This window comes from Pseudophryne corroboree, chromosome 3, assembly GCF_028390025.1.
Source record: "Pseudophryne corroboree isolate aPseCor3 chromosome 3, aPseCor3.hap2, whole genome shotgun sequence".
Classification (NCBI taxonomy): domain Eukaryota; kingdom Metazoa; phylum Chordata; class Amphibia; order Anura; family Myobatrachidae; genus Pseudophryne; species Pseudophryne corroboree.
Genome location: NC_086446.1, coordinates 112,962,343 through 112,983,546, shown reverse-complemented (window position 1 = coordinate 112,983,546; position 21,204 = coordinate 112,962,343). Strand labels below are relative to the sequence as shown.

Genomic DNA, 21,204 nt, shown 5'->3' with positions numbered 1-21,204 from the left:
ATGCCGATAAAACGAACCACACCCACCGGATACGCCCAATCTCATCTGATCTTGGAAGCTAAGCAGTGTTGGGCCTGGTTAGTACTTGGATGGGAGACCACCTGGGAATACAAGGTGCTGTAGATATTTTTATACTGCCAACACCGTTCTGTTGATGCATTCCATTTTCAAACGTATTCATTTATGAACCAGTAGTTAGAAGTAGAAAAGTTCTAACAGAAACCACAAAGCTCATCTACAGCCACACCACACTGGATACGCCCAATCTCATCTGATCTTGTAAGCTAAGCAGTGTTGGGCCTGGTTAGTACTTGGATGGGAGACCACCTGGGAATACAAGGTGCTGTAGATATTTTTATACTGCCAACACCGTTCTGTTGATGCATTCCATTTTCAAACGTATGCATTTATGAACCAGTAGTTAGAAGTAGAAAAGTTCTAACAGAAACTATAAAGCTCATATACAGCCACACCACACTGGATACGCCCAATCTCATCTGATCTTGGAAGCTAAGCAGTGTTGGGCCTGGTTAGTACTTGGATGGGAGACCACCTGGGAATACAAGGTTCTGTAGATAATTTTATACTGCCAACACCGTTCTGTTGATGCATTCCATTTTCAAACGTATTCATTTATGAACCAGTAGTTAGAAGTAGAAAAGTTTTAACAGAAACTACAAAGCTCATCTACATCCAAAACCACACTGGATACGCCCAATCTCATCTGATCTTGGAAGCTAAGCAGTGTTGTGCCTGGTTAGGACTTGGATGGAGACCACCTGGGAATACAAGGTGCTGTAGATATTTTTATACTGCCAACACCGTTCTGTTGATGCATTCCATTTTCAAACGTATTCATTTATGAACCAGTAGTTAGAAGTAGAAAAGTTCTAACAGAAACCACAAAGCTCATCTACAGCCACACCACACTGGATACACCCAATCTCATCTGATCTTGGAAGCAAAGCAGTGTTGGGCCTGGTTAGTACTTGGATGGGAGACCACCTGGGAATACAAGGTGCTGTAGATATTTTTATACTGCCAACACCGTTCTGTTGATGCATTCCATTTTCAAACGTATTTATTTATGAACCAGTAGTTAGAAGTAGAAAAGTTCTAACAGAAACCATAAAGCTCATCTACAACCACACCACACTGGATACGCCCAATCTATTCTGATCTTGGAAGCTAAGCAGTGTTGGGCCTGGTTAGTACTTTGATGGGAGACCACCTGGGAATACAAGGTGCTGTAGATAATTTTATACTGCCAACTCCGTTCTGTTGATGCATTCCATTTTCAAACATATTCATTTATGAACCAGTAGTTAGAAGTAGAAAAGTTCTAACAGAAACCACAAAGTTCATCTACAGCCACACCACACTGGATACGCCCAATCTCATCTGATCTTGGAAGCTAAGCAGTGTTGGGCCTGGTTAGTACTTGGATGGGAGACCAACTGGGAATACAAGGTGCTGTAGATATTTTTATACTGCTAACACCGTTCTGTTGATGCATTCCATTTTCAAACGTATTCATTTATGAACCAGTAGTTAGAAGTAGAAAAGTTCTAACAGAAACCATAAAGCTCATATACAGCCACACCACACTGGATAAGCCCAATCTCATCTGATCTTGGAAGCTAAGCAGTGTTGGGCCTGGTTAGTACTTGGATGGGAGACCACCTGGGAATACAAGGTGCTGTAGATAATTTTATACTGCCAACACCGTTCTGTTGATGCATTCCATTTTCAAACGTATTCATTTATGAACCAGTAGTTAGAAGTAGAAAAGTTTTAACAGAAATTACAAAGCTCATCTACATCCAAAACCACACTGGATACGCCCAATCTCATCTGATCTTGGAAGCTAAGCAGTGTTGTGCCTGGTTAGGACTTGGATAGGAGACCACCTGGGAATACAAGGTGCTGTAGATATTTTTATACTGCCAACACCGTTCTGTTGATGCATTCCATTTTCAAACGTATTCATTTATGAACCAGTAGTTAGAAGTAGAAAAGTTCTAACAGAAACCACAAAGCTCATCTACAGCCACACCACACTGGATACGCCCAATCTCATCTGATCTTGGAAGCTAAGCAGTGTTGGGCCTGGTTAGTACTTGGATGGGAGACCACCTGGGAATACAAGGTGCTGTAGATAATTTTATACTGCCAACACCGTTCTGTTGATGCATTCCATTTTCAAACGTATTTATTTATGAACCAGTAGTTAGAAGTAGAAAAGTTCTAACAGAAACCATAAAGCTCATCTACAACCACACCACACTGGATACGCCCAATCTATTCTGATCTTGGAAGCTAAGCAGTGTTGGGCCTGGTTAGTACTTTGATGGGAGACCACCTGGGAATACAAGGTGCTGTAGATAATTTTATACTGCCAACACCGTTCTGTTGATGCATTCCATTTTCAAACATATTCATTTATGAACCAGTAGTTAGAAGTAGAAAAGTTCTAACAGAAACCACAAAGCTCATCTACAGCCACACCACACTGGATACGCCCAATCTCATCTGATCTTGGAAGCTAAGCAGTGTTGGGCCTGGTTAGTACTTGGATGGGAGACCACCTGGGAATACAAGGTGCTGTAGATATTTTTATACTGCCAACACCGTTCTGTTGATGCATTCCATTTTCAAACGTATTCATTTATGAACCAGTAGTTAGAAGTAGAAAAGTTCTAACAGAAACCATAAAGCTCATATACAGCCACACCACACTGGATACGCCCAATCTCATCTGATCTTGGAAGCTAAGCAGTGTTGGGCCTGGTTAGTACTTGGATGGGAGACCACCTGGGAATACAAGGTGCTGTAGATAATTTTATACTGCCAACACCGTTCTGTTGATGCATTCCATTTTCAAACGTATTCATTTATGAACCAGTAGTTAGAAGTAGAAAAGTTTTAACAGAAACTACAAAGCTCATCTACATCCAAAACCACACTGGATACGCCCAATCTTATCTGATCTTGGAAGCTAAGCAGTGTTGGGCCTGGTTAGTACTTGGATGGGAGACCACCTGGGAATACAAGGTGCTGTAGATATTTTTATACTGCCAACACCGTTCTGTTGATGCATTCCATTTTCAAACGTTTTCATTTATGAACCAGTAGTTAGAAGTAGAAAAGTTCTAACAGAAACCACAAAGCTCATCTACAGCCACACCACACTGGATACGCCCAATCTCATCTGATCTTGGAAGCTAAGCAGTGTTGGGCCTGGTTAGTACTTGGATGGGAGACCACCTGGGAATACAAGGTGCTGTAGATATTTTTATACTGCCAACACAGTTCTGTTGATGCATTCCATTTTCAAACGTATGCATTTATGAACCAGTAGTTAGAAGTAGAAAAGTTCTAACAGAAACCACAAAGCTGATATACAGCCACACCACACTGGATACGCCCAATCTCATCTGATCTTGGAAGCTAAGCAGTGTTGGGCCTGGTTAGTACTTGGATGGGAGACCACCTGGGAATACAAGGTGCTGTAGATAATTTTATACTGCCAACACCGTTCTGTTGATGCATTCCATTTTCAAACGTATTCATTTATGAACCAGTAGTTAGAAGTAGAAAAGTTTTAACAGAAACTACTAAGCTCATCTACATCCAAAACCACACTGGGTACGCCCAAGCTCATCTGATCTTGGAAGCTAAGCAGTGTTGGGCTTGGTTAGTACTTGGATGGGAGACCACCTGGGAATACAAGGTGCTGTAGATATTTTTATACTGCCAACACCGTTCTTTTGATGCATTCCATTTTCAAACGTATTCATTTATGAACCAGTAGTTAGAAGTAGAAAAGTTCTAACAGAAACCACAAAGCTCATCTACAGCCACACCACACTGGATACGCCCAATCTCATCTGATCTTGGAAACTAAGCAGTGTTGGGCCTGGTTAGTACTTGGATGGGAGACCACCTGGGAATACAAGGTGCTGTAGATATTTTTATACTGCTAACACCGTTCTGTTGATGCATTCCATTTTCAATCGTATTCATTTATGAACCAGTAGTTAGAAGTAGAAAAGTTCTAACAGAAACCATAAAGCTCATATACAGCCACACCACACTGGATACGCCCAATCTCATCTGATCTTGGAAGCTAAGCAGTGTTGGGCCTGGTTAGTACTTGGATGGGAGACCACCTGGGAATACAAGGTGCTGTAGATAATTTTATACTGCCAACACCGTTCTGTTGATGCATTCCATTTTCAAACGTATTCATTTATGAACCAGTAGTTAGAAGTAGAAAAGTTTTAACAGAAATTACAAAGCTCATCTACATCCAAAACCACACTGGATACGCCCAATCTCATCTGATCTTGGAAGCTAAGCAGTGTTGTGCCTGGTTAGGACTTGGATGGGAGACCACCTGGGAATACAAGGTGCTGTAGATATTTTTATACTGCCAACACCGTTCTGTTGATGCATTCCATTTTCAAACGTATTCATTTATGAACCAGTAGTTAGAAGTAGAAAAGTTCTAACAGAAACCATAAAGCTCATATACAGCCACATCACACTGGATACGCCCAATCTCATCTGATCTTGGAAGCTAAGCAGTGTTGGGCCTGGTTAGTACTTGGATGGGAGACCACCTGGGAATACAAGGTGCTGTAGATAATTTTATACTGCCAACACCGTTCTGTTGATGCATTCCATTTTCAAACATATTCATTTATGAACCAGTAGTTAGAAGTAGAAAAGTTCTAACAGAAACCACAAAGCTCATCTACAGCCACACCACACTGGATACGCCCAATCTCATCTGATCTTGGAAGCAAAGCAGTGTTGGGCCTGGTTAGTACTTGGATGGGAGACCACCTGGGAATACAAGGTGGTGAAGATATTTTTATACTGCCAACACCGTTCTGTTGATGCATTCCATTTTCAAACGTATTCATTTATGAACCAGTAGTTAGAAGTAGAAAAGTTCTAACAGAAACCACAAAGCTCATCTACAGCCACACCACACTGGATACGCCCAATCTCATCTGATCTTGGAAGCAAAGCAGTGTTGGGCCTGGTTAGTACTTGGATGGGAGACCACCTGGGAATACAAGGTGCTGTAGATATTTTTATACTGCCAACACCGTTCTGTTGATGCATTCCATTTTCAAACGTATTCATTTATGAACCAGTAGTTAGAAGTAGAAAAGTTCTAACAGAAACCACAAAGCTCATCTACAGCCACACCACACTGGATACGCCCAATCTCATCTGATCTTGGAAGCAAAGCAGTGTTGGGCCTGGTTAGTACTTGGATGGGAGACCACCTGGGAATACAAGGTGGTGAAGATATTTTTATACTGCCAACACCGTTCTGTTGATGCATTCCATTTTCAAACTTATTTATTTATGAACCAGTAGTTAGAAGTAGAAAAGTTCTAACAGAAACCATAAAGCTCATCTACAACCACACCACACTGGATATGCCCAATCTATTCTGATCTTGGAAGCTAAGCAGTGTTGGGCCTGGTTAGTACTTTGATGGGAGACCACCTGGGAATACAAGGTGCTGTAGATAATTTTATACTGCCAACACCGTTCTGTTGATGCATTCCATTTTCAAACATATTCATTTATGAACCAGTAGTTAGAAGTAGAAAAGTTCTAACAGAAACCACAAAGTTCATCTACAGCCACACCACACTGGATACGCCCAATCTCATCTGATCTTGGAAGCTAAGCAGTGTTGGGCCTGGTTAGTACTTGGATGGGAGACCAACTGGGAATACAAGGTGCTGTAGATAATTTTATACTGCCAACACCGTTATGTTGATGCATTCCATTTTCAAACATATTCATTTATGAACCAGTAGTTAGAAGTAGAAAAGTTCTAACAGAAACCACAAAGCTCATCTACAGCTACACCACACTGGATACGCCCAATCTCATCTGATTTTGGAAGCTAAGCAGTGTTGGGCCTGGTTAGTACTTGGATGGGAGACCACCTGGGAATACAAGGTGCTGTAGATATTTTTATACTGCCAACACAGTTCTGTTGATGCATTCCATTTTCAAACGTATGCATTTATGAACCAGTAGTTAGAAGTAGAAAAGTTCTTACAGAAACCATAAAGCTCATATACAGCCACACCACACTGGATACGCCCAATCTCATCTGATCTTGGAAGCTAAGCAGTGTTGGGCCTGGTTAGTACTTGGATGGGAGACCACCTGGGAATACAAGGTGGTGAAGATATTTTTATACTGCCAACACCGTTCTGTTGATGCATTCCATTTTCAAACTTATTTATTTATGAACCAGTAGTTAGAAGTAGAAAAGTTCTAACAGAAACCATAAAGCTCATCTACAACCACACCACACTGGATATGCCCAATCTATTCTGATCTTGGAAGCTAAGCAGTGTTGGGCCTGGTTAGTACTTTGATGGGAGACCACCTGGGAATACAAGGTGCTGTAGATAATTTTATACTGCCAACACCGTTCTGTTGATGCATTCCATTTTCAAACATATTCATTTATGAACCAGTAGTTAGAAGTAGAAAAGTTCTAACAGAAACCACAAAGTTCATCTACAGCCACACCACACTGGATACGCCCAATCTCATCTGATCTTGGAAGCTAAGCAGTGTTGGGCCTGGTTAGTACTTGGATGGGAAACAACCTGGGAATACAAGGTGCTGTAGATAATTTTATACTGCCAACACCGTTCTGTTGATGCATTCCATTTTCAAACGTATTCATTTATGAACCAGTAGTTAGAAGTAGAAAAGTTCTAACAGAAACCACAAAGCTCATCTACAGCCACACCACACTGGATACGCCCAATCTCATCTGATCTTGGAAGCAAAGCAGTGTTGGGCCTGGTTAGGACTTGGATGGGAGACCACCTGGGAATACAAGGTGCTGTAGATATTTTTATACTGCCAACACCGTTCTGTTGATGCATTCCATTTTCAAACGTATTCATTTATGAACCAGTAGTTAGAAGTAGAAAAGTTCTAACAGAAACCATAAAGCTCATATACAGCCACATCACACTGGATACGCCCAATCTCATCTGATCTTGGAAGCTAAGCAGTGTTGGGCCTGGTTAGTACTTGGATGGGAGACCACCTGGGAATACAAGGTGCTGTAGATAATTTTATACTGCCAACACCGTTCTGTTGATGCATTCTATTTTCAAACGTTTTCATTTATGAACCAGTAGTTAGAAGTAGAAAAGTTCTAACAGAAACCATAAAGCTCATATACAGCCACACCACACTAGATAAGCCCAATCTCATCTGATCTTGGAAGCTAAGCAGTGTTGGGCCTGGTTAGTACTTGGATGGGAGACCACCTGGGAATACAAGGTGCTGTAGATAATTTTATACTGCCAACACCGTTCTGTTGATGCATTCCATTTTCAAACGTATTCATTTATGAACCAGTAGTTAGAAGTAGAAAAGTTTTAACAGAAATTACAAAGCTCATCTACATCCAAAACCACACTGGATACGCCCAATCTCATCTGATCTTGGAAGCTAAGCAGTGTTGTGCCTGGTTAGGACTTGGATGGGAGACCACCTGGGAATACAAGGTGCTGTAGATATTTTTATACTGCCAACACCGTTCTGTTGATGCATTCCATTTTCAAACGTATTCATTTATGAACCAGTAGTTAGAAGTAGAAAAGTTCTAACAGAAACCACAAAGCTCATCTACAGCCACACCACACTGGATACGCCCAATCTCATCTGATCTTGGAAGCTAAGCAGTGTTGGGCCTGGTTAGTACTTGGATGGGAGACCACCTGGGAATACAAGGTGCTGTAGATATTTTTATACTGCCAACACCGTTCTGTTGATGCATTCCATTTTCAAACGTATTTATTTATGAACCAGTAGTTAGAAGTAGAAAAGTTCTAACAGAAACCATAAAGCTCATCTACAACCACACCACACTGGATACGCCCAATCTATTCTGATCTTGGAAGCTAAGCAGTGTTGGGCCTGGTTAGTACTTTGATGGGAGACCACCTGGGAATACAAGGTGCTGTAGATAATTTTATACTGCCAACACCGTTATGTTGATGCATTCCATTTTCAAACATATTCATTTATGAACCAGTAGTTAGAAGTAGAAAAGTTCTAACAGAAACCACAAAGCTCATCTACAGCTACACCACACTGGATACGCCCAATCTCATCTGATTTTGGAAGCTAAGCAGTGTTGGGCCTGGTTAGTACTTGGATGGGAGACCACCTGGGAATACAAGGTGCTGTAGATATTTTTATACTGCCAACACAGTTCTGTTGATGCATTCCATTTTCAAACGTATGCATTTATGAACCAGTAGTTAGAAGTAGAAAAGTTCTTACAGAAACCATAAAGCTCATATACAGCCACACCACACTGGATACGCCCAATCTCATCTGATCTTGGAAGCTAAGCAGTGTTGGGCCTGGTTAGTACTTGGATGGGAAACAACCTGGGAATACAAGGTGCTGTAGATAATTTTATACTGCCAACACCGTTCTGTTGATGCATTCCATTTTCAAACGTATTCATTTATGAACCAGTAGTTAGAAGTAGAAAAGTTCTAACAGAAACCACAAAGCTCATCTACAGCCACACCACACTGGATACGCCCAATCTCATCTGATCTTGGAAGCAAAGCAGTGTTGGGCCTGGTTAGTACTTGGATGGGAGACCACCTGGGAATACAAGGTGCTGTAGATATTTTTATACTGCCAACACCGTTCTGTTGATGCATTCCATTTTCAAACGTATTTATTTATGAACCAGTAGTTAGAAGTAGAAAAGTTCTAACAGAAACCATAAAGCTCATCTACAACCACACCACACTGGATACGCCCAATCTATTCTGATCTTGGAAGCTAAGCAGTGTTGGGCCTGGTTAGTACTTTGATGGGAGACCACCTGGGAATACAAGGTGCTGTAGATAATTTTATACTGCCAACACCGTTCTGTTGATGCATTCCATTTTCAAACATATTCATTTATGAACCAGTAGTTAGAAGTAGAAAAGTTCTAACAGAAACCACAAAGTTCATCTACAGCCACACCACACTGGATACGCCCAATCTCATCTGATCTTGGAAGCTAAGCAGTGTTGGGCCTGGTTAGTACTTGGATGGGAGACCACCTTGGAATACAAGGTGCTGTAGATATTTTTATACTGCTAACACCGTTCTGTTGATGCATTCCATTTTCAAACGTATTCATTTATGAACCAGTAGTTAGAAGTAGAAAAGTTCTAACAGAAACCATAAAGCTCATATACAGCCACACCACACTGGATAAGCCCAATCTCATCTGATCTTGGAAGCTAAGCAGTGTTGGGCCTGGTTAGTACTTGGATGGGAGACCACCTGGGAATACAAGGTGCTGTAGATAATTTTATACTGCCAACACCGTTCTGTTGATGCATTCCATTTTCAAACGTATTCATTTATGAACCAGTAGTTAGAAGTAGAAAAGTTTTAACAGAAATTACAAAGCTCATCTACATCCAAAACCACACTGGATACGCCCAATCTCATCTGATCTTGGAAGCTAAGCAGTGTTGTGCCTGGTTAGGACTTGGATGGGAGACCACCTGGGAATACAAGGTGCTGTAGATATTTTTATACTGCCAACACCGTTCTGTTGATGCATTCCATTTTCAAACGTATTCATTTATGAACCAGTAGTTAGAAGTAGAAAAGTTCTAACAGAAACCACAAAGCTCATCTACAGCCACACCACACTGGATACGCCCAATCTCATCTGATCTTGGAAGCTAAGCAGTGTTGGGCCTGGTTAGTACTTGGATGGGAGACCACCTGGGAATACAAGGTGCTGTAGATATTTTTATACTGCCAACACCGTTCTGTTGATGCATTCCATTTTCAAACGTATTTATTTATGAACCAGTAGTTAGAAGTAGAAAAGTTCTAACAGAAACCATAAAGCTCATCTACAACCACACCACACTGGATACGCCCAATCTATTCTGATCTTGGAAGCTAAGCAGTGTTGGGCCTGGTTAGTATTTTGATGGGAGACCACCTGGGAATACAAGGTGCTGTAGATAATTTTATACTGCCAACACCGTTCTGTTGATGCATTCCATTTTCAAACATATTCATTTATGAACCAGTAGTTAGAAGTAGAAAAGTTCTAACAGAAACCACAAAGCTCATCTACAGCCACACCACACTGGATATGCCCAATCTCATCTGATCTTGGAAGCTAAGCAGTGTTGGGCCTGGTTAGTACTTGGATGGGAGACCACCTGGGAATACAAGGTGCTGTAGATATTTTTATACTGCCAACACAGTTCTGTTGATGCATTCCATTTTCAAACGTATGCATTTATGAACCAGTAGTTAGAAGTAGAAAAGTTCTAACAGAAACCATAAAGCTCATATACAGCCACACCACACTGGATACGCCCAATCTCATCTGATCTTGGAAGCTAAGCAGTGTTGGGCCTGGTTAGTACTTGGATGGGAGACCACCTGGGAATACAAGGTTCTGTAGATAATTTTATACTGCCAACACCGTTCTGTTGATGCATTCCATTTTCAAACGTATTCATTTATGAACCAGTAGTTAGAAGTAGAAAAGTTTTAACAGAAACTACAAAGCTCATCTACATCCAAAACCACACTGGATACGCCCAATCTCATCTGATCTTGGAAGCTAAGCAGTGTTGGGCCTGGTTAGTACTTGGATGGGAGACCACCTGGGAATACAAGGTGCTGTAGATATTTTTATACTGCCAACACCGTTCTGTTGATGCATTCCATTTTCAAACATTTTCATTTATGAACCAGTAGTTAGAAGTAGAAAAGTTCTAACAGAAACCACAAAGCTCATCTACAGCCACACCACACTGGATACGCCCAATCTCATCTAATCTTGGAAGGTAAGCAGTGTTGGGCCTGGTTAGTACTTGGATGGGAGACCACCTGGGAATACAAGGTGCTGTAGATATTTTTATACTGCCAACACCGTTCTGTTGATGCATTCCATTTTCAAACGTATTTTATTTATGAACCAGTAGTTAGAAGTAGAAAAGTTCTAACAGAAACCATAAAGCTCATCTACAACCACACCACACTGGATACGCCCAATCTATTCTGATCTTGGAAGCTAAGCAGTGTTGGGCCTGGTTAGTACTTTGATGGGAGACCACCTGGGAATACAAGGTGCTGTAGATAATTTTATACTGCCATCACCGTTCTGTTGATGCATTCCATTTTCAAACATATTCATTTATGAACCAGTAGTTAGAAGTAGAAAAGTTCTAACAGAAACCACAAAGCTCATCTACAGCCACACCACACTGGATACACCCAATCTCATCTGATCTTGGAAGCTAAGCAGTGTTGGGCCTGGTTAGTACTTGGATGGGAGACCACCTGGGAATACAAGGTGCTGTAGATATTTTTATACTGCCAACACAGTTCTGTTGATGCATTCCATTTTCAAACGTATGCATTTATGAACCAGTAGTTAGAAGTAGAAAAGTTCTAACAGAAACCATAAAGCTCATATACAGCCACACCACACTGGATACGCCCAATCTCATCTGATCTTGGAAGCTAAGCAGTGTTGGGCCTGGTTAGTACTTGGATGGGAGACCACCTGGGAATACAAGGTGCTGTACATAATTTTATACTTCCAACACCGTTCTGTTGATGCATTCCATTTTCAAACGTATTCATTTATGAACCAGTAGTTAGAAGTAGAAAAGTTTTAACAGAAACTAGTAAGCTCATCTACATCCAAAACCACACTGGATACGCCCAATCTCATCTGATCTTGGAAGCTAAGCAGTGTTGGGCCTGGTTAGTACTTGGATGGGAGACCACCTGGGAATACAAGGTGCTGTAGATATTTTTATACTGCCAACACCGTTCTGTTGATGCATTCCATTTTCAAACATATTCATTTATGAACCAGTAGTTAGAAGTAGAAAAGTTCTAACAGAAACCACAAAGCTCATCTACAGCCACACCACACTGGATACGCCCAATCTCATCTGATCTTGGAAGCTAAGCAGTGTTGGGCCTGGTTAGTACTTGGATGGGAGACCACCTGGGAATACAAGGTGCTGTAGATATTTTTATACTGCCAACACAGTTCTGTTGATGCATTCCATTTTCAAACGTATGCATTTATGAACCAGTAGTTAGAAGTAGAAAAGTTCTAACAGAAACCATAAAGCTCATATACAGCCACACCACACTGGATACGCCCAATCTCATCTTATCTTGGAAGCTAAGCAGTGTTGGGCCTGGTTAGTACTTGGATGGGAGACCACCTGGGAATACAAGGTGCTGTAGATAATTTTATACTGCCAACACCGTTCTGTTGATGCATTCCATTTTCAAACGTATTCATTTATGAACCAGTAGTTAGAAGTAGAAAAGTTTTAACAGAAACTAGTAAGCTCATCTACATCCAAAACCACACTGGATACGCCCAATCTCATCTGATCTTGGAAGCTAAGCAGTGTTGGGCCTGGCTAGTACTTGGATGGGAGACCACCTGGGAATACAAGGTGCTGTAGATATTTTTATACTGCCAACACCGTTCTGTTGATGCATTCCATTTTCAAACGTATTCATTTATGAACCAGTAGTTAGAAGTAGAAAAGTTCTAACAGAAACCACAAAGTTCATCTACAGCCACACCACACTGGATACGCCCAATCTCATCTGATCTTGGAAGCTAAGCAGTGTTGGGCTTGGTTAGTACTTGGATGGGAGACCACCTGGGAATACAAGGTGCTGTAGATATTTTTATACTGCCAACACCGTTCTTTTGATGCATTCCATTTTCAAACGTATTCATTTATGAACCAGTAGTTAGAAGTAGAAAAGTTCTAACAGAAACCACAAAGCTCATCTACAGCCACACCACACTGGATACGCCCAATCTCATCTGATCTTGGAAGCTAAGCAGTGTTGGGCCTGGTTAGTACTTGGATGGGAGACCACCTGGGAATACAAGGTGCTGTAGATATTTTTATACTGCTAACACCGTTCTGTTGATGCATTCCATTTTCAAACGTATTCATTTATGAACCAGTAGTTAGAAGTAGAAAAGTTCTAACAGAAACCACAAAGCTCATCTGCAGCCACACCACACTGGATATGCCCAATCTCATCTGATCTTGGAAGCTAAGCAGTGTTGGGCCTGGTTAGTACTTGGATGGGAGACCACCTGGGAATACTAGGTGCTGTAGATATTTTTATACTACCAACACCGTTCTGTTGATGCATTCCATTTTCAAACGTATTCATTTATGAACCAGTAGTTAGAAGTAGAAAAGTTCTAACAGAAACCATAAAGCTCATCTACTGCCACACCACACTGGATATGCCCAATTTCATCTGATCTTGGAAGCTAAGCAGTGTTGGGCCTGGTTAGTACTTGGATGGGAGACCACCTGGGAATACAAGGTGCTGTAGATATTTTTATACTACCAACACCGTTCTGTTGATGCATTCCATTTTCAAACGTATTCATTTATGAACCAGTAGTTAGAAGTAGAAAAGTACTAACAGAAACCATAAAGCTCTTCTACAGCCACACCACACTGGATATGACCAATCTCATCTGATCTTGGAAGCTAAGCAGTGTTGGGCCTGGTTAGTACTTGGATGGGAGACCACCTGGGAATACAAGGTGCTGTAGATAATTTTATACTGCCAACACCGTTCTGTTGATGCATTCCATTTTCAAACATATTCATTTATGAACCAGTAGTTAGAAGTAGAAAAGTTCTAACAGAAACCACAAAGCTCATCTACAGCCACACCACACTGGATACGCCCAATCTCATCTGATCTTGGAAGCTAAGCAGTGTTGGGCCTGGTTAGTACTTGGATGGGAGACCACCTGGGAATACAAGGTGCTGTAGATATTTTTATACTGCCAACACCGTTCTGTTGATGCATTCCATTTTCAAACGTATTCATTTATGAACCAGTAGTTAGAAGTAGAAAAGTACTAACAGAAACCATAAAGCTCTTCTACAGCCACACCACACTGGATATGACCAATCTCATCTGATCTTGGAAGCTAAGCAGTGTTGGGCCTGGTTAGTACTTGGATGGGAGACCACCTGGGAATACAAGGTGCTGTAGATAATTTTATACTGCCAACACCGTTCTGTTGATGCATTCCATTTTCAAACATATTCATTTATGAACCAGTAGTTAGAAGTAGAAAAGTTCTAACAGAAACCACAAAGCTCATCTACAGCCACACCACACTGGATACGCCCAATCTCATCTGATCTTGGAAGCTAAGCAGTGTTGGGCCTGGTTAGTACTTGGATGGAAGACCACCTGGGAATACAAGGTGCTGTATACATTGTTATACTGCCAACACCGTTCTGTTGATGCATTCCATTTTCAAACATATTAATTTATGAACCAGTAGTTAGAAGTAGAAAAGTTCTAACAGAAACCACAAAGCTCATCTACAGCCACACCACACTGGATACGCCCAATCTCATCTGATCTTGGAAGTTAAGCAGTGTTGGGCCTGGTTAGTACTTGGATGGAAGACCACCTGGGAATACAAGGAGCTGTAGATATTTTTATACTGCCAACACCGTTCTGTTGATGCATTCAATTTTCAAATGTATTCATTTATGAACCAGTAGTTAGAAGTAGAAAAGTTCTAACAGAAACCAAAAAGTTCATCTACAGCAACACCACACTGGATACGCCCAATCTCATCTGATCTTGGAAGCTAAGCAGTGTTGGGCCTGGTTAGTACTTGGATGGGAGACCACCTGGGAATACAAGGTGCTGTAGATATTTTTATACTGCCAACACCGTTCTGTTGATGCATTCCATTTTCAAACGTATTCATTTATGAACCAGTAGTTAGAAGTAGAAAAGTTCTAACAGAAACCACAAAGCTCATCTACAGCCACACCACACTGGATATGCCCAATCTCATCTGATCTTGGAAGCTAAGCAGTGTTGGGCCTGGTTAGTACTTGGATGGGAGACCACCTGGGAATGCAAGGTGCTGTAGATATTTTTATACTACCAACACCGTTCTGTTGATGCATTCCATTTTCAAACGTATTCATTTATGAACCAGTAGTTAGAAGTAGAAAAGTTCTAACAGAAACCATAAAGCTCATCTACAGCCACACCACACTGGATACACCCAATCTCATCTGATCTCGGAAGCTAAGCAGTGTTGGGCCTGGTTAGTACTTGGATGGGAGACCACCTGGGAATACAAGGTGCTGTAGATATTTTTATACTGCCAACACCGTTCTGTTGATGCATTCCATTTTCAAACGTATTCATTTATGAACCAGTAGTTAGAAGTAGAAAAGTTCTAACAGAAACCATAAAGCTTATCTACAGCCACACCACACTGGATATGCCCAATCTCACCTGATCTTGGAAGCTAAGCAGTGTTGGGCCTGGTTAGTACTTGGATGGGAGACCACCTGGGAATGCAAGGTGCTGTAGATATTTTTATACTACCAACACCGTTCTGTTGATGCATTCCATTTTCAAACGTATTCATTTATGAACCAGTAGTTAGAAGTAGAAAAGTTCTAACAGAAACCATAAAGCTCATCTACAGCCACACCACACTGGATACACCCAATCTCATCTGATCTTGGAAGCTAAGCAGTGTTGGGCCTGGTTAGTACTTGGATGGGAGACCACCTGGGAATACAAGGTGCTGTAGATATTTTTATACTGCCAACACCGTTCTGTTGATGCATTCCATTTTCAAACGTATTCATTTATGAACCAGTAGTTAGAAGTAGAAAAGTTCTAACAGAAACCATAAAGCTCATCTACAGCCACACCACACTTGATACGCCCAATCTCATCTGATCTTGGAAGCTAAGCAGTGTTGGGCCTGGTTAGTACTGGGATGGGAGACCACCTGGGAATACAAGGTGCTGTAGATATTTTTATACTGCCAACACCGTTCTGTTGATGCATTCCATTTTCAAACGTATTCATTTATGAACCAGTAGTTAGAAGTAGAAAAGTTCTAACAGAAACCATAAAGCTCATCTACAGCCACACCACACTGGATACGCCCAATCTCATCTGATCTTGGAAGCTAAGCAGTGTTGGGCCTGGTTAGTACTTGGATAGGAGACCACCTGGGAATACAAGGTGCTGTAGATAATTTTATACTGCCAACACCGTTCTGTTGATGCATTCCATTTTAAAACGTATTAATTTATGAACCAGTAGTTAGAAGTAGAAAAGTTCTAACAGAAACCACAAAGTTCATCTACAGCCACACCACACTGGATACGCCCAATCTCATCTGATCTTGGAAGCTAAGCAGTGTTGGGCCTGGTTAGTACTTGGATGGGAGACCACCTGGGAATACAAGGTGCTGTAGATATTTTTATACTGCCAACACCGTTCTGTTGATGCATTCAATTTTCAAATGTATTCATTTATGAACCAGTAGTAAGAAGTAGAAAAGTTCAAACAGAAACCACAAAGCTCATCTACAGCCACACCACACTGGATACGCCCAATCTCATCTGATCTTGGAAGCTAAGCAGTGTTGGGCCTGGTTAGTACTTTGATGGGAGACCACCTGGGAATACAAGGTGCTGTAGATATTTTTATACTGCCAACACTGTTCTGTTGATGCATTCCATTTTCAAATGTATTCATTTATGAACCAGTAGTTAGAAGTAGAAAAGTTCTAACAGAAACCACAAAGCGCATCTACAGCCACACCACATTGGATACGCCCAATCTCATCTGATCTTGGAAGCTAAGCAGTGTTGGGCCTGGTTAGTACTTGGATGGGAGACCACCTGGGAATACACGGTGCTGTAGATATTTTTATACTACCAACACCGTTCTGTTGATGCATTCCATTTTCAAACGTATTCATTTATGAACCAGTAGTTAGAAGTAGAAAAGTTCTAACAGAAACCATAAAGCTCATCTACAGCCACACTTCACTGGATACGCCCAATCTCATCTGATCTTGGAAGCTAAGCAGTGTTGGGCCTGGTTAGTACTTGAATGGGAGACCACCTGGGAATACAAGGTGCTGTAGATATTTTTATACTACCAACACCGTTCTGTTGATGCATTCCATTTTCAAACATATTCATTTATGAACCAGTAGTTAGAAGTAGAAAAGTACTTACAGAAACCATAAAGCTCTTCTACAGCCACACCACACTGGATATGCCCAATCTCATCTGATCTTGGAAGCTAAGCAGTGTTGGGCCTGGTTAGTACTTGAATGGGAGACCACCTGGGAATACAAGGTGCTGTAGATATTTTTATACTGCCAACACCGTTCTGTTGATGCATTCCATTTTCAAACGTATTCATTTATGAACCAGTAGTTAGAAGTAGAAAAGTTCTAACAGAAACCATAAAGCTCATCTACAGCCACACCACACTGGATACGCCCAATCTCATCTGATCTTGGAAGCTAAGCAGTGTTGGGCCTGGTTAGTACTTGGATAGGAGACCACCTGGGAATACAAGGTGCTGTAGATAATTTTATACTGCCAACACCGTTCTGTTGATGCATTCCATTTTCAAACGTATTCATTTATGAACCAGTAGTTAGAAGTAGAAAAGTTCTAACAGAAACCACAAAGTTCATCTACAGCCACACCACACTGGATACGCCCAATCTCATCTGATCTTGGAAGCTAAGCAGTGTTGGGCCTGGTTAGTACTTGGATGGGAGTCCACCTGGAATACAAGGTGCTGTAGATATTTTTATACTGCCAACACCGTTCTGTTGATGCATTCCATTTTCAAACGTATTCATTTATGAACCAGTAGTTAGAAGTAGAAAAGTTCTAACAGAAACCACAAAGCTCATCTACAGCCACACCACACTGGATACGCCCAATCTCATCTGATCTTGGAAGCTAAGCAGTGTTGGGCCTGGTTAGTACTTGGATGGGAGACCACCTGAGAATACAAGGTGCTGTAGATATTTTTATACTGCCAACACCGTTCTGTTGATGCATTCAATTTTCAAATGTATTCATTTAATGAACCAGTAGTTAGAAGTAGAAAAGTTCAAACAGAAACCACAAAGCTCATCTACAGCCACACCACACTGGATACGCCAAATCTCATCTGATCTTGGAAGCTAAGCAGTGTTGGGCCTGGTCAGTACTTGTATGGGAGACCACCTGGGAATACAAGGTACTGTAGATATTTTTATACTGCCAACACCGTTCTGTTGATACATTCCATTTTCAAACGTATTCATTTATGAACCAGTAGTTAGAAGTAGAAAAGTTCTAACAGAAACCATAAAGTTCATCTACAGCCACACCACACTGGATACGCCCAATCTCATCTGATCTTGTTAGCTAAGCAGTGTTGGGCCTGGTTAGTACTTGGATGGGAGACCACCTGGGAATACAAGGTGCTGTAGATATTTTTATACTACCAACACCATTCTGTTGATGCATTCCATTTTCAAATGTATTCATTTATGAACCAGTAGTTAGAAGTAGAAAAGTTCAAACAGAAACCACAAAGCTCATCTACAGCCATACCACACTGGATACGCCCAATCTCATCTGGTCTTGGAAGCTAAGCTGTGTTGCGCCTGGTTAGTACTTGGATGGGGGACCACCTGGGAATACAAGGTGCTGTAGATATTTTTATACTGCCAACACCGTTCTGTTGATGCATTCCATTTTCAAACGTATTCATTTATGAACCAGTAGTTAGAAGTAGAAAAGTTCTAACAGAAACCACAAAGCTCATCTACAGCCACACCACACTGGATTCGCCCAATCTCATCTGATCTTGGAAGCTAAGCAGTGTATTGTGCCTGGTTAGTACTTGGATGGGAGACCACCTGGGAATACAAGGTGCTGTAGATATTTTTATACTGCCAACACCGTTCTGTTGATGCATTCCATTTTAAAACGTATTCATTTATGAACCAGTAGTTAGAAGTAGAAAAGTTCTAACAGAAACCAGAAAGTTCATCTACAGCCACACCACACTGGATACGCCAAATCTCATCTGATTTTGGAAGCTAAGCAGTGTTGGGCCTGGTTAGTACTTGGATGGGAGACCACCTGGGAATACAAGGTGCTGTAGATATTTTTATACTGCCAACACCATTCTGTTGATGCATTCCATTTTAAAAAGTATTCATTTATGAACCAGTAGTTAGAAGTAGAAAAGTTCTAACAAACCAGAAAGTTCATCTACAGCAACACCACACTGGATACGCCCAATCTCATCTGATCTTGTTAGCTAAGCAGTGTTGGGACTGGTTAGTACTTGGATGGGAGACCACCTGGGAATACAAGGTGCTGTAGATAATTTTATACTGCCAACACCGTTCTGTTGATGCATTCCATTTTAAAACGTATTCATTTATGAACCAGTAGCTAGAAGTAGAAAAGTTCAAACAGAAACCACAAAGCTCATCTACAGCCACACAACACTGGATACGCCCAATCTCATCTGATCTTGGAAGCTAAGCAGTGTTGGGCCTGGTTAGTACTTGGATGGGAGACCACCTGGGAATACAAGGTGCTGTAGATATTTTTATACTGCCAACACCGTTCTGTTGATGCATTCCATTTTCAAACATATTCATTTATGAACCAGTAGTTAGAAGTAGAAAAGTTCTAACAGAAACCAGAAAGTTCATCTACAGCAACACCACACTGGATACGCCCAATCTCATCTGATCTTGGAAGCTAAGCAGTGTTGGGCCTGGTTAGTACTTGGATGGGAGACCACCTGGGAATACAAGGTGCTGTAGATATTTTTATACTGCCAACACCGTTCTGTTGATGCATTCCATTTTCAAACGTATTCATTTATGAACCAGTAGTTAGAAGTAGAAAAGTACTAACAGAAACCATAAAGCTCTTCTACAGCCACACCACACTGGATATGCCCAATCTCATCTGATCTTGGAAGCTAAGCAGTGTTGGGCCTGGTTAGTACTTGGATGGGAGACCACCTGGGAATACATAGGTGCTGTAGATATTTTTATACTGCCAACACCGTTCTGTTGATGTATTCCATTTTCAAACGTATTCATTTATGAACCAGTAGTTAGAAGTAGAAAAGTTCTAACAGAAACCACAAAGCTCATCTACTGCCACACCACACTGGATACGCCCAATCTCATCTCATCTGATCTAGGAAGCTACGCAGTGTTGGGCATGGTTAGTACTTGGATGAGAGACCACCAGGGAATACAATGTGCTGTAGATATTTTTATACTACCAACACCGTTCTGTTGATGCATTCCATTTTCAAACGTATTCATTTATGAACCAGTAGTTAGAAGTAGAATAGTTCTAACAGAAACCATAAAGCTCATATACAGCCACACCACACTGGATACGCCCAATTTCATCTGATCTTGTGAAGCTAAGCAGTGTTGGGCCTGGTTAGTACTTGGATGGGAGACCACCTGGGAATACAATGTGCTGTAGATATTTTTATACTACCAACACCGTTCTGTTGATGCATTCCATTTTCAAACGTATTCATTTATGAACCAGTAGTTAGAAGTAGAATAGTTCTAACAGAAACCGTAAAGCTCATCTACAGCCACACCACACTGGATACGCCCAATCTCATCTGATCTTGTGAAGCTAAGCAGTGTTGGGCCTGGTTAGTACTTGGATGGGAGACCACCTGGGAATACAAGGTGCTGTAGATATTTTTATACTGCCAACACCGTTCTGTTGATGCATTCAAATTTCAAATGTATTCATTTATGAACCAGTAGTTAGAAGTAGAAAAGTTCAAACAGAAACCACAAAGCTCATCTACAGCCACACCACACTGGATACGCCCAATCTCATCTGATCTTGGAAGCTAAGCAGTGTATTGTGCCTGGTTAGTACTTGGATGGGAGACCACCTGGGAATACAAGGTGCTGTAGATATTTTTATACTGCCAACACCGTTCTGTTGATGCATTCCATTTTAAAACGTATTCATTTATGAACCAGTAGTTAGAAGTAGAAAAGTTCTAACAGAAACCAGAAAGTTCATCTACAGCCACACCACACTGGATACGCCAAATCTCATCTGATTTTGGAAGCTAAGCAGTGTTGGGCCTGGTTAGTACTTGGATGGGAGACCACCTGGGAATACAAGGTGCTGTAGATATTTTTATACTGCCAACACCATTCTGTTGATGCATTCCATT

General features: G+C 41.2%; 60 non-coding genes and 34 pseudogenes across 60 annotated transcripts; all 94 read left to right on the top strand.

The window, feature by feature from the left end:
- The first annotated feature begins 7 nt into the window (after positions 1-7).
- LOC134898241 (5S ribosomal RNA) lies at positions 8-126 on the top strand (annotated as a pseudogene).
- A 107-nt stretch (positions 127-233) lies between these two features.
- On the top strand, positions 234-352 carry LOC135065856 (5S ribosomal RNA). Its single transcript, XR_010252126.1, has one exon. It is a non-coding gene; the product is annotated as a 5S ribosomal RNA (ribosomal RNA).
- A 107-nt stretch (positions 353-459) lies between these two features.
- LOC134885410 (5S ribosomal RNA) lies at positions 460-578 on the top strand. The gene has a single exon (XR_010169525.1). It is a non-coding gene; the product is annotated as a 5S ribosomal RNA (ribosomal RNA).
- A 107-nt stretch (positions 579-685) lies between these two features.
- Positions 686-804, top strand: LOC134897384 (5S ribosomal RNA; annotated as a pseudogene).
- A 107-nt stretch (positions 805-911) lies between these two features.
- LOC134901103 (5S ribosomal RNA) lies at positions 912-1,030 on the top strand. The gene has a single exon (XR_010174597.1). It is a non-coding gene; the product is annotated as a 5S ribosomal RNA (ribosomal RNA).
- A 107-nt stretch (positions 1,031-1,137) lies between these two features.
- On the top strand, positions 1,138-1,256 carry LOC134890611 (5S ribosomal RNA; annotated as a pseudogene).
- Positions 1,257-1,363: 107 nt separating this feature from the next.
- Positions 1,364-1,482, top strand: LOC135060324 (5S ribosomal RNA). Its single transcript, XR_010246717.1, has one exon. It is a non-coding gene; the product is annotated as a 5S ribosomal RNA (ribosomal RNA).
- Positions 1,483-1,589: 107 nt separating this feature from the next.
- Positions 1,590-1,708, top strand: LOC134884418 (5S ribosomal RNA). Its single transcript, XR_010168566.1, has one exon. It is a non-coding gene; the product is annotated as a 5S ribosomal RNA (ribosomal RNA).
- A 107-nt stretch (positions 1,709-1,815) lies between these two features.
- On the top strand, positions 1,816-1,935 carry LOC134896539 (5S ribosomal RNA; annotated as a pseudogene).
- A 107-nt stretch (positions 1,936-2,042) lies between these two features.
- LOC135066376 (5S ribosomal RNA) lies at positions 2,043-2,161 on the top strand. The gene has a single exon (XR_010252623.1). It is a non-coding gene; the product is annotated as a 5S ribosomal RNA (ribosomal RNA).
- Positions 2,162-2,268: 107 nt separating this feature from the next.
- Positions 2,269-2,387, top strand: LOC134890610 (5S ribosomal RNA; annotated as a pseudogene).
- Positions 2,388-2,494: 107 nt separating this feature from the next.
- LOC135066364 (5S ribosomal RNA) lies at positions 2,495-2,613 on the top strand. The gene has a single exon (XR_010252612.1). It is a non-coding gene; the product is annotated as a 5S ribosomal RNA (ribosomal RNA).
- Positions 2,614-2,720: 107 nt separating this feature from the next.
- Positions 2,721-2,839, top strand: LOC135062423 (5S ribosomal RNA). The gene has a single exon (XR_010248773.1). It is a non-coding gene; the product is annotated as a 5S ribosomal RNA (ribosomal RNA).
- Positions 2,840-2,946: 107 nt separating this feature from the next.
- LOC134892924 (5S ribosomal RNA) lies at positions 2,947-3,066 on the top strand (annotated as a pseudogene).
- Positions 3,067-3,173: 107 nt separating this feature from the next.
- LOC135066353 (5S ribosomal RNA) lies at positions 3,174-3,292 on the top strand. Its single transcript, XR_010252601.1, has one exon. It is a non-coding gene; the product is annotated as a 5S ribosomal RNA (ribosomal RNA).
- A 107-nt stretch (positions 3,293-3,399) lies between these two features.
- On the top strand, positions 3,400-3,518 carry LOC135062422 (5S ribosomal RNA). The gene has a single exon (XR_010248772.1). It is a non-coding gene; the product is annotated as a 5S ribosomal RNA (ribosomal RNA).
- A 107-nt stretch (positions 3,519-3,625) lies between these two features.
- On the top strand, positions 3,626-3,745 carry LOC134895317 (5S ribosomal RNA; annotated as a pseudogene).
- Positions 3,746-3,852: 107 nt separating this feature from the next.
- Positions 3,853-3,971, top strand: LOC135064805 (5S ribosomal RNA). The gene has a single exon (XR_010251106.1). It is a non-coding gene; the product is annotated as a 5S ribosomal RNA (ribosomal RNA).
- A 107-nt stretch (positions 3,972-4,078) lies between these two features.
- On the top strand, positions 4,079-4,197 carry LOC135062421 (5S ribosomal RNA). The gene has a single exon (XR_010248771.1). It is a non-coding gene; the product is annotated as a 5S ribosomal RNA (ribosomal RNA).
- Positions 4,198-4,304: 107 nt separating this feature from the next.
- On the top strand, positions 4,305-4,424 carry LOC134895231 (5S ribosomal RNA; annotated as a pseudogene).
- Positions 4,425-4,531: 107 nt separating this feature from the next.
- On the top strand, positions 4,532-4,650 carry LOC135068899 (5S ribosomal RNA). The gene has a single exon (XR_010255090.1). It is a non-coding gene; the product is annotated as a 5S ribosomal RNA (ribosomal RNA).
- A 107-nt stretch (positions 4,651-4,757) lies between these two features.
- On the top strand, positions 4,758-4,876 carry LOC134890584 (5S ribosomal RNA; annotated as a pseudogene).
- Positions 4,877-4,983: 107 nt separating this feature from the next.
- On the top strand, positions 4,984-5,102 carry LOC135060363 (5S ribosomal RNA). Its single transcript, XR_010246757.1, has one exon. It is a non-coding gene; the product is annotated as a 5S ribosomal RNA (ribosomal RNA).
- Positions 5,103-5,209: 107 nt separating this feature from the next.
- LOC134890582 (5S ribosomal RNA) lies at positions 5,210-5,328 on the top strand (annotated as a pseudogene).
- A 107-nt stretch (positions 5,329-5,435) lies between these two features.
- LOC134892604 (5S ribosomal RNA) lies at positions 5,436-5,554 on the top strand (annotated as a pseudogene).
- A 107-nt stretch (positions 5,555-5,661) lies between these two features.
- LOC135060323 (5S ribosomal RNA) lies at positions 5,662-5,780 on the top strand. The gene has a single exon (XR_010246716.1). It is a non-coding gene; the product is annotated as a 5S ribosomal RNA (ribosomal RNA).
- Positions 5,781-5,887: 107 nt separating this feature from the next.
- LOC135066848 (5S ribosomal RNA) lies at positions 5,888-6,006 on the top strand. Its single transcript, XR_010253085.1, has one exon. It is a non-coding gene; the product is annotated as a 5S ribosomal RNA (ribosomal RNA).
- Positions 6,007-6,113: 107 nt separating this feature from the next.
- Positions 6,114-6,232, top strand: LOC134891475 (5S ribosomal RNA; annotated as a pseudogene).
- Positions 6,233-6,339: 107 nt separating this feature from the next.
- Positions 6,340-6,458, top strand: LOC134892602 (5S ribosomal RNA; annotated as a pseudogene).
- A 107-nt stretch (positions 6,459-6,565) lies between these two features.
- On the top strand, positions 6,566-6,684 carry LOC134886002 (5S ribosomal RNA). The gene has a single exon (XR_010170100.1). It is a non-coding gene; the product is annotated as a 5S ribosomal RNA (ribosomal RNA).
- Positions 6,685-6,791: 107 nt separating this feature from the next.
- On the top strand, positions 6,792-6,910 carry LOC134887399 (5S ribosomal RNA; annotated as a pseudogene).
- Positions 6,911-7,017: 107 nt separating this feature from the next.
- Positions 7,018-7,136, top strand: LOC135068898 (5S ribosomal RNA). Its single transcript, XR_010255089.1, has one exon. It is a non-coding gene; the product is annotated as a 5S ribosomal RNA (ribosomal RNA).
- Positions 7,137-7,243: 107 nt separating this feature from the next.
- On the top strand, positions 7,244-7,362 carry LOC134890026 (5S ribosomal RNA; annotated as a pseudogene).
- Positions 7,363-7,469: 107 nt separating this feature from the next.
- LOC134895230 (5S ribosomal RNA) lies at positions 7,470-7,589 on the top strand (annotated as a pseudogene).
- Positions 7,590-7,696: 107 nt separating this feature from the next.
- Positions 7,697-7,815, top strand: LOC135066340 (5S ribosomal RNA). The gene has a single exon (XR_010252590.1). It is a non-coding gene; the product is annotated as a 5S ribosomal RNA (ribosomal RNA).
- A 107-nt stretch (positions 7,816-7,922) lies between these two features.
- LOC134890609 (5S ribosomal RNA) lies at positions 7,923-8,041 on the top strand (annotated as a pseudogene).
- A 107-nt stretch (positions 8,042-8,148) lies between these two features.
- On the top strand, positions 8,149-8,267 carry LOC135066845 (5S ribosomal RNA). The gene has a single exon (XR_010253083.1). It is a non-coding gene; the product is annotated as a 5S ribosomal RNA (ribosomal RNA).
- A 107-nt stretch (positions 8,268-8,374) lies between these two features.
- On the top strand, positions 8,375-8,493 carry LOC134890667 (5S ribosomal RNA; annotated as a pseudogene).
- A 107-nt stretch (positions 8,494-8,600) lies between these two features.
- LOC135060361 (5S ribosomal RNA) lies at positions 8,601-8,719 on the top strand. Its single transcript, XR_010246755.1, has one exon. It is a non-coding gene; the product is annotated as a 5S ribosomal RNA (ribosomal RNA).
- Positions 8,720-8,826: 107 nt separating this feature from the next.
- LOC134890608 (5S ribosomal RNA) lies at positions 8,827-8,945 on the top strand (annotated as a pseudogene).
- A 107-nt stretch (positions 8,946-9,052) lies between these two features.
- On the top strand, positions 9,053-9,171 carry LOC135061311 (5S ribosomal RNA). Its single transcript, XR_010247696.1, has one exon. It is a non-coding gene; the product is annotated as a 5S ribosomal RNA (ribosomal RNA).
- Positions 9,172-9,278: 107 nt separating this feature from the next.
- On the top strand, positions 9,279-9,397 carry LOC134884417 (5S ribosomal RNA). Its single transcript, XR_010168565.1, has one exon. It is a non-coding gene; the product is annotated as a 5S ribosomal RNA (ribosomal RNA).
- A 107-nt stretch (positions 9,398-9,504) lies between these two features.
- On the top strand, positions 9,505-9,624 carry LOC134895229 (5S ribosomal RNA; annotated as a pseudogene).
- A 107-nt stretch (positions 9,625-9,731) lies between these two features.
- On the top strand, positions 9,732-9,850 carry LOC135066328 (5S ribosomal RNA). The gene has a single exon (XR_010252578.1). It is a non-coding gene; the product is annotated as a 5S ribosomal RNA (ribosomal RNA).
- A 107-nt stretch (positions 9,851-9,957) lies between these two features.
- Positions 9,958-10,076, top strand: LOC134893376 (5S ribosomal RNA; annotated as a pseudogene).
- A 107-nt stretch (positions 10,077-10,183) lies between these two features.
- On the top strand, positions 10,184-10,302 carry LOC135058993 (5S ribosomal RNA). Its single transcript, XR_010245413.1, has one exon. It is a non-coding gene; the product is annotated as a 5S ribosomal RNA (ribosomal RNA).
- Positions 10,303-10,409: 107 nt separating this feature from the next.
- LOC134885408 (5S ribosomal RNA) lies at positions 10,410-10,528 on the top strand. Its single transcript, XR_010169523.1, has one exon. It is a non-coding gene; the product is annotated as a 5S ribosomal RNA (ribosomal RNA).
- A 107-nt stretch (positions 10,529-10,635) lies between these two features.
- Positions 10,636-10,755, top strand: LOC134888918 (5S ribosomal RNA; annotated as a pseudogene).
- Positions 10,756-10,862: 107 nt separating this feature from the next.
- On the top strand, positions 10,863-10,981 carry LOC135070568 (5S ribosomal RNA). The gene has a single exon (XR_010256728.1). It is a non-coding gene; the product is annotated as a 5S ribosomal RNA (ribosomal RNA).
- Positions 10,982-11,089: 108 nt separating this feature from the next.
- Positions 11,090-11,208, top strand: LOC134890607 (5S ribosomal RNA; annotated as a pseudogene).
- Positions 11,209-11,315: 107 nt separating this feature from the next.
- LOC135064938 (5S ribosomal RNA) lies at positions 11,316-11,434 on the top strand. Its single transcript, XR_010251234.1, has one exon. It is a non-coding gene; the product is annotated as a 5S ribosomal RNA (ribosomal RNA).
- Positions 11,435-11,541: 107 nt separating this feature from the next.
- On the top strand, positions 11,542-11,660 carry LOC135062896 (5S ribosomal RNA). Its single transcript, XR_010249239.1, has one exon. It is a non-coding gene; the product is annotated as a 5S ribosomal RNA (ribosomal RNA).
- A 107-nt stretch (positions 11,661-11,767) lies between these two features.
- On the top strand, positions 11,768-11,887 carry LOC134888917 (5S ribosomal RNA; annotated as a pseudogene).
- Positions 11,888-11,994: 107 nt separating this feature from the next.
- LOC135066316 (5S ribosomal RNA) lies at positions 11,995-12,113 on the top strand. Its single transcript, XR_010252567.1, has one exon. It is a non-coding gene; the product is annotated as a 5S ribosomal RNA (ribosomal RNA).
- Positions 12,114-12,220: 107 nt separating this feature from the next.
- Positions 12,221-12,339, top strand: LOC134889278 (5S ribosomal RNA; annotated as a pseudogene).
- A 107-nt stretch (positions 12,340-12,446) lies between these two features.
- Positions 12,447-12,566, top strand: LOC134890037 (5S ribosomal RNA; annotated as a pseudogene).
- Positions 12,567-12,673: 107 nt separating this feature from the next.
- On the top strand, positions 12,674-12,792 carry LOC134902175 (5S ribosomal RNA). Its single transcript, XR_010175646.1, has one exon. It is a non-coding gene; the product is annotated as a 5S ribosomal RNA (ribosomal RNA).
- Positions 12,793-12,899: 107 nt separating this feature from the next.
- Positions 12,900-13,018, top strand: LOC135066305 (5S ribosomal RNA). Its single transcript, XR_010252556.1, has one exon. It is a non-coding gene; the product is annotated as a 5S ribosomal RNA (ribosomal RNA).
- Positions 13,019-13,125: 107 nt separating this feature from the next.
- On the top strand, positions 13,126-13,244 carry LOC134901447 (5S ribosomal RNA). Its single transcript, XR_010174939.1, has one exon. It is a non-coding gene; the product is annotated as a 5S ribosomal RNA (ribosomal RNA).
- Positions 13,245-13,351: 107 nt separating this feature from the next.
- Positions 13,352-13,470, top strand: LOC134885114 (5S ribosomal RNA). Its single transcript, XR_010169237.1, has one exon. It is a non-coding gene; the product is annotated as a 5S ribosomal RNA (ribosomal RNA).
- Positions 13,471-13,577: 107 nt separating this feature from the next.
- On the top strand, positions 13,578-13,696 carry LOC134885999 (5S ribosomal RNA). The gene has a single exon (XR_010170099.1). It is a non-coding gene; the product is annotated as a 5S ribosomal RNA (ribosomal RNA).
- A 107-nt stretch (positions 13,697-13,803) lies between these two features.
- Positions 13,804-13,922, top strand: LOC135066293 (5S ribosomal RNA). Its single transcript, XR_010252544.1, has one exon. It is a non-coding gene; the product is annotated as a 5S ribosomal RNA (ribosomal RNA).
- A 107-nt stretch (positions 13,923-14,029) lies between these two features.
- Positions 14,030-14,148, top strand: LOC134885997 (5S ribosomal RNA). The gene has a single exon (XR_010170097.1). It is a non-coding gene; the product is annotated as a 5S ribosomal RNA (ribosomal RNA).
- A 107-nt stretch (positions 14,149-14,255) lies between these two features.
- Positions 14,256-14,374, top strand: LOC134885828 (5S ribosomal RNA). Its single transcript, XR_010169932.1, has one exon. It is a non-coding gene; the product is annotated as a 5S ribosomal RNA (ribosomal RNA).
- Positions 14,375-14,481: 107 nt separating this feature from the next.
- LOC135065130 (5S ribosomal RNA) lies at positions 14,482-14,600 on the top strand. Its single transcript, XR_010251418.1, has one exon. It is a non-coding gene; the product is annotated as a 5S ribosomal RNA (ribosomal RNA).
- Positions 14,601-14,707: 107 nt separating this feature from the next.
- On the top strand, positions 14,708-14,826 carry LOC135059702 (5S ribosomal RNA). The gene has a single exon (XR_010246103.1). It is a non-coding gene; the product is annotated as a 5S ribosomal RNA (ribosomal RNA).
- Positions 14,827-14,933: 107 nt separating this feature from the next.
- Positions 14,934-15,052, top strand: LOC135063036 (5S ribosomal RNA). The gene has a single exon (XR_010249376.1). It is a non-coding gene; the product is annotated as a 5S ribosomal RNA (ribosomal RNA).
- Positions 15,053-15,159: 107 nt separating this feature from the next.
- On the top strand, positions 15,160-15,278 carry LOC134901642 (5S ribosomal RNA). Its single transcript, XR_010175129.1, has one exon. It is a non-coding gene; the product is annotated as a 5S ribosomal RNA (ribosomal RNA).
- Positions 15,279-15,385: 107 nt separating this feature from the next.
- Positions 15,386-15,504, top strand: LOC135071018 (5S ribosomal RNA). The gene has a single exon (XR_010257162.1). It is a non-coding gene; the product is annotated as a 5S ribosomal RNA (ribosomal RNA).
- Positions 15,505-15,611: 107 nt separating this feature from the next.
- Positions 15,612-15,730, top strand: LOC135064821 (5S ribosomal RNA). The gene has a single exon (XR_010251121.1). It is a non-coding gene; the product is annotated as a 5S ribosomal RNA (ribosomal RNA).
- Positions 15,731-15,837: 107 nt separating this feature from the next.
- LOC135058533 (5S ribosomal RNA) lies at positions 15,838-15,956 on the top strand. Its single transcript, XR_010244959.1, has one exon. It is a non-coding gene; the product is annotated as a 5S ribosomal RNA (ribosomal RNA).
- A 107-nt stretch (positions 15,957-16,063) lies between these two features.
- On the top strand, positions 16,064-16,182 carry LOC135063662 (5S ribosomal RNA). The gene has a single exon (XR_010249987.1). It is a non-coding gene; the product is annotated as a 5S ribosomal RNA (ribosomal RNA).
- Positions 16,183-16,289: 107 nt separating this feature from the next.
- On the top strand, positions 16,290-16,408 carry LOC135066281 (5S ribosomal RNA). The gene has a single exon (XR_010252533.1). It is a non-coding gene; the product is annotated as a 5S ribosomal RNA (ribosomal RNA).
- Positions 16,409-16,515: 107 nt separating this feature from the next.
- On the top strand, positions 16,516-16,634 carry LOC134901225 (5S ribosomal RNA). The gene has a single exon (XR_010174716.1). It is a non-coding gene; the product is annotated as a 5S ribosomal RNA (ribosomal RNA).
- A 107-nt stretch (positions 16,635-16,741) lies between these two features.
- LOC135060803 (5S ribosomal RNA) lies at positions 16,742-16,860 on the top strand. Its single transcript, XR_010247197.1, has one exon. It is a non-coding gene; the product is annotated as a 5S ribosomal RNA (ribosomal RNA).
- Positions 16,861-16,967: 107 nt separating this feature from the next.
- Positions 16,968-17,086, top strand: LOC135066844 (5S ribosomal RNA). Its single transcript, XR_010253082.1, has one exon. It is a non-coding gene; the product is annotated as a 5S ribosomal RNA (ribosomal RNA).
- Positions 17,087-17,193: 107 nt separating this feature from the next.
- Positions 17,194-17,312, top strand: LOC135068503 (5S ribosomal RNA). The gene has a single exon (XR_010254702.1). It is a non-coding gene; the product is annotated as a 5S ribosomal RNA (ribosomal RNA).
- Positions 17,313-17,419: 107 nt separating this feature from the next.
- LOC135063661 (5S ribosomal RNA) lies at positions 17,420-17,538 on the top strand. Its single transcript, XR_010249986.1, has one exon. It is a non-coding gene; the product is annotated as a 5S ribosomal RNA (ribosomal RNA).
- Positions 17,539-17,645: 107 nt separating this feature from the next.
- On the top strand, positions 17,646-17,763 carry LOC134888374 (5S ribosomal RNA; annotated as a pseudogene).
- A 107-nt stretch (positions 17,764-17,870) lies between these two features.
- Positions 17,871-17,989, top strand: LOC134901304 (5S ribosomal RNA). The gene has a single exon (XR_010174793.1). It is a non-coding gene; the product is annotated as a 5S ribosomal RNA (ribosomal RNA).
- A 108-nt stretch (positions 17,990-18,097) lies between these two features.
- LOC134890388 (5S ribosomal RNA) lies at positions 18,098-18,216 on the top strand (annotated as a pseudogene).
- A 107-nt stretch (positions 18,217-18,323) lies between these two features.
- On the top strand, positions 18,324-18,442 carry LOC135069682 (5S ribosomal RNA). Its single transcript, XR_010255858.1, has one exon. It is a non-coding gene; the product is annotated as a 5S ribosomal RNA (ribosomal RNA).
- A 107-nt stretch (positions 18,443-18,549) lies between these two features.
- LOC134888258 (5S ribosomal RNA) lies at positions 18,550-18,668 on the top strand (annotated as a pseudogene).
- A 107-nt stretch (positions 18,669-18,775) lies between these two features.
- LOC134893333 (5S ribosomal RNA) lies at positions 18,776-18,896 on the top strand (annotated as a pseudogene).
- A 107-nt stretch (positions 18,897-19,003) lies between these two features.
- Positions 19,004-19,122, top strand: LOC134884996 (5S ribosomal RNA). The gene has a single exon (XR_010169125.1). It is a non-coding gene; the product is annotated as a 5S ribosomal RNA (ribosomal RNA).
- A 105-nt stretch (positions 19,123-19,227) lies between these two features.
- LOC134893148 (5S ribosomal RNA) lies at positions 19,228-19,346 on the top strand (annotated as a pseudogene).
- A 107-nt stretch (positions 19,347-19,453) lies between these two features.
- On the top strand, positions 19,454-19,572 carry LOC135067798 (5S ribosomal RNA). Its single transcript, XR_010254007.1, has one exon. It is a non-coding gene; the product is annotated as a 5S ribosomal RNA (ribosomal RNA).
- Positions 19,573-19,679: 107 nt separating this feature from the next.
- Positions 19,680-19,798, top strand: LOC135059701 (5S ribosomal RNA). Its single transcript, XR_010246102.1, has one exon. It is a non-coding gene; the product is annotated as a 5S ribosomal RNA (ribosomal RNA).
- Positions 19,799-19,905: 107 nt separating this feature from the next.
- LOC134885041 (5S ribosomal RNA) lies at positions 19,906-20,025 on the top strand. The gene has a single exon (XR_010169169.1). It is a non-coding gene; the product is annotated as a 5S ribosomal RNA (ribosomal RNA).
- Positions 20,026-20,132: 107 nt separating this feature from the next.
- On the top strand, positions 20,133-20,256 carry LOC134897935 (5S ribosomal RNA; annotated as a pseudogene).
- A 107-nt stretch (positions 20,257-20,363) lies between these two features.
- Positions 20,364-20,483, top strand: LOC134894881 (5S ribosomal RNA; annotated as a pseudogene).
- A 107-nt stretch (positions 20,484-20,590) lies between these two features.
- LOC135069736 (5S ribosomal RNA) lies at positions 20,591-20,710 on the top strand. The gene has a single exon (XR_010255920.1). It is a non-coding gene; the product is annotated as a 5S ribosomal RNA (ribosomal RNA).
- Positions 20,711-20,817: 107 nt separating this feature from the next.
- On the top strand, positions 20,818-20,938 carry LOC134891756 (5S ribosomal RNA; annotated as a pseudogene).
- A 107-nt stretch (positions 20,939-21,045) lies between these two features.
- On the top strand, positions 21,046-21,164 carry LOC134884995 (5S ribosomal RNA). The gene has a single exon (XR_010169124.1). It is a non-coding gene; the product is annotated as a 5S ribosomal RNA (ribosomal RNA).
- The last annotated feature ends 40 nt before the right edge of the window (positions 21,165-21,204 follow it).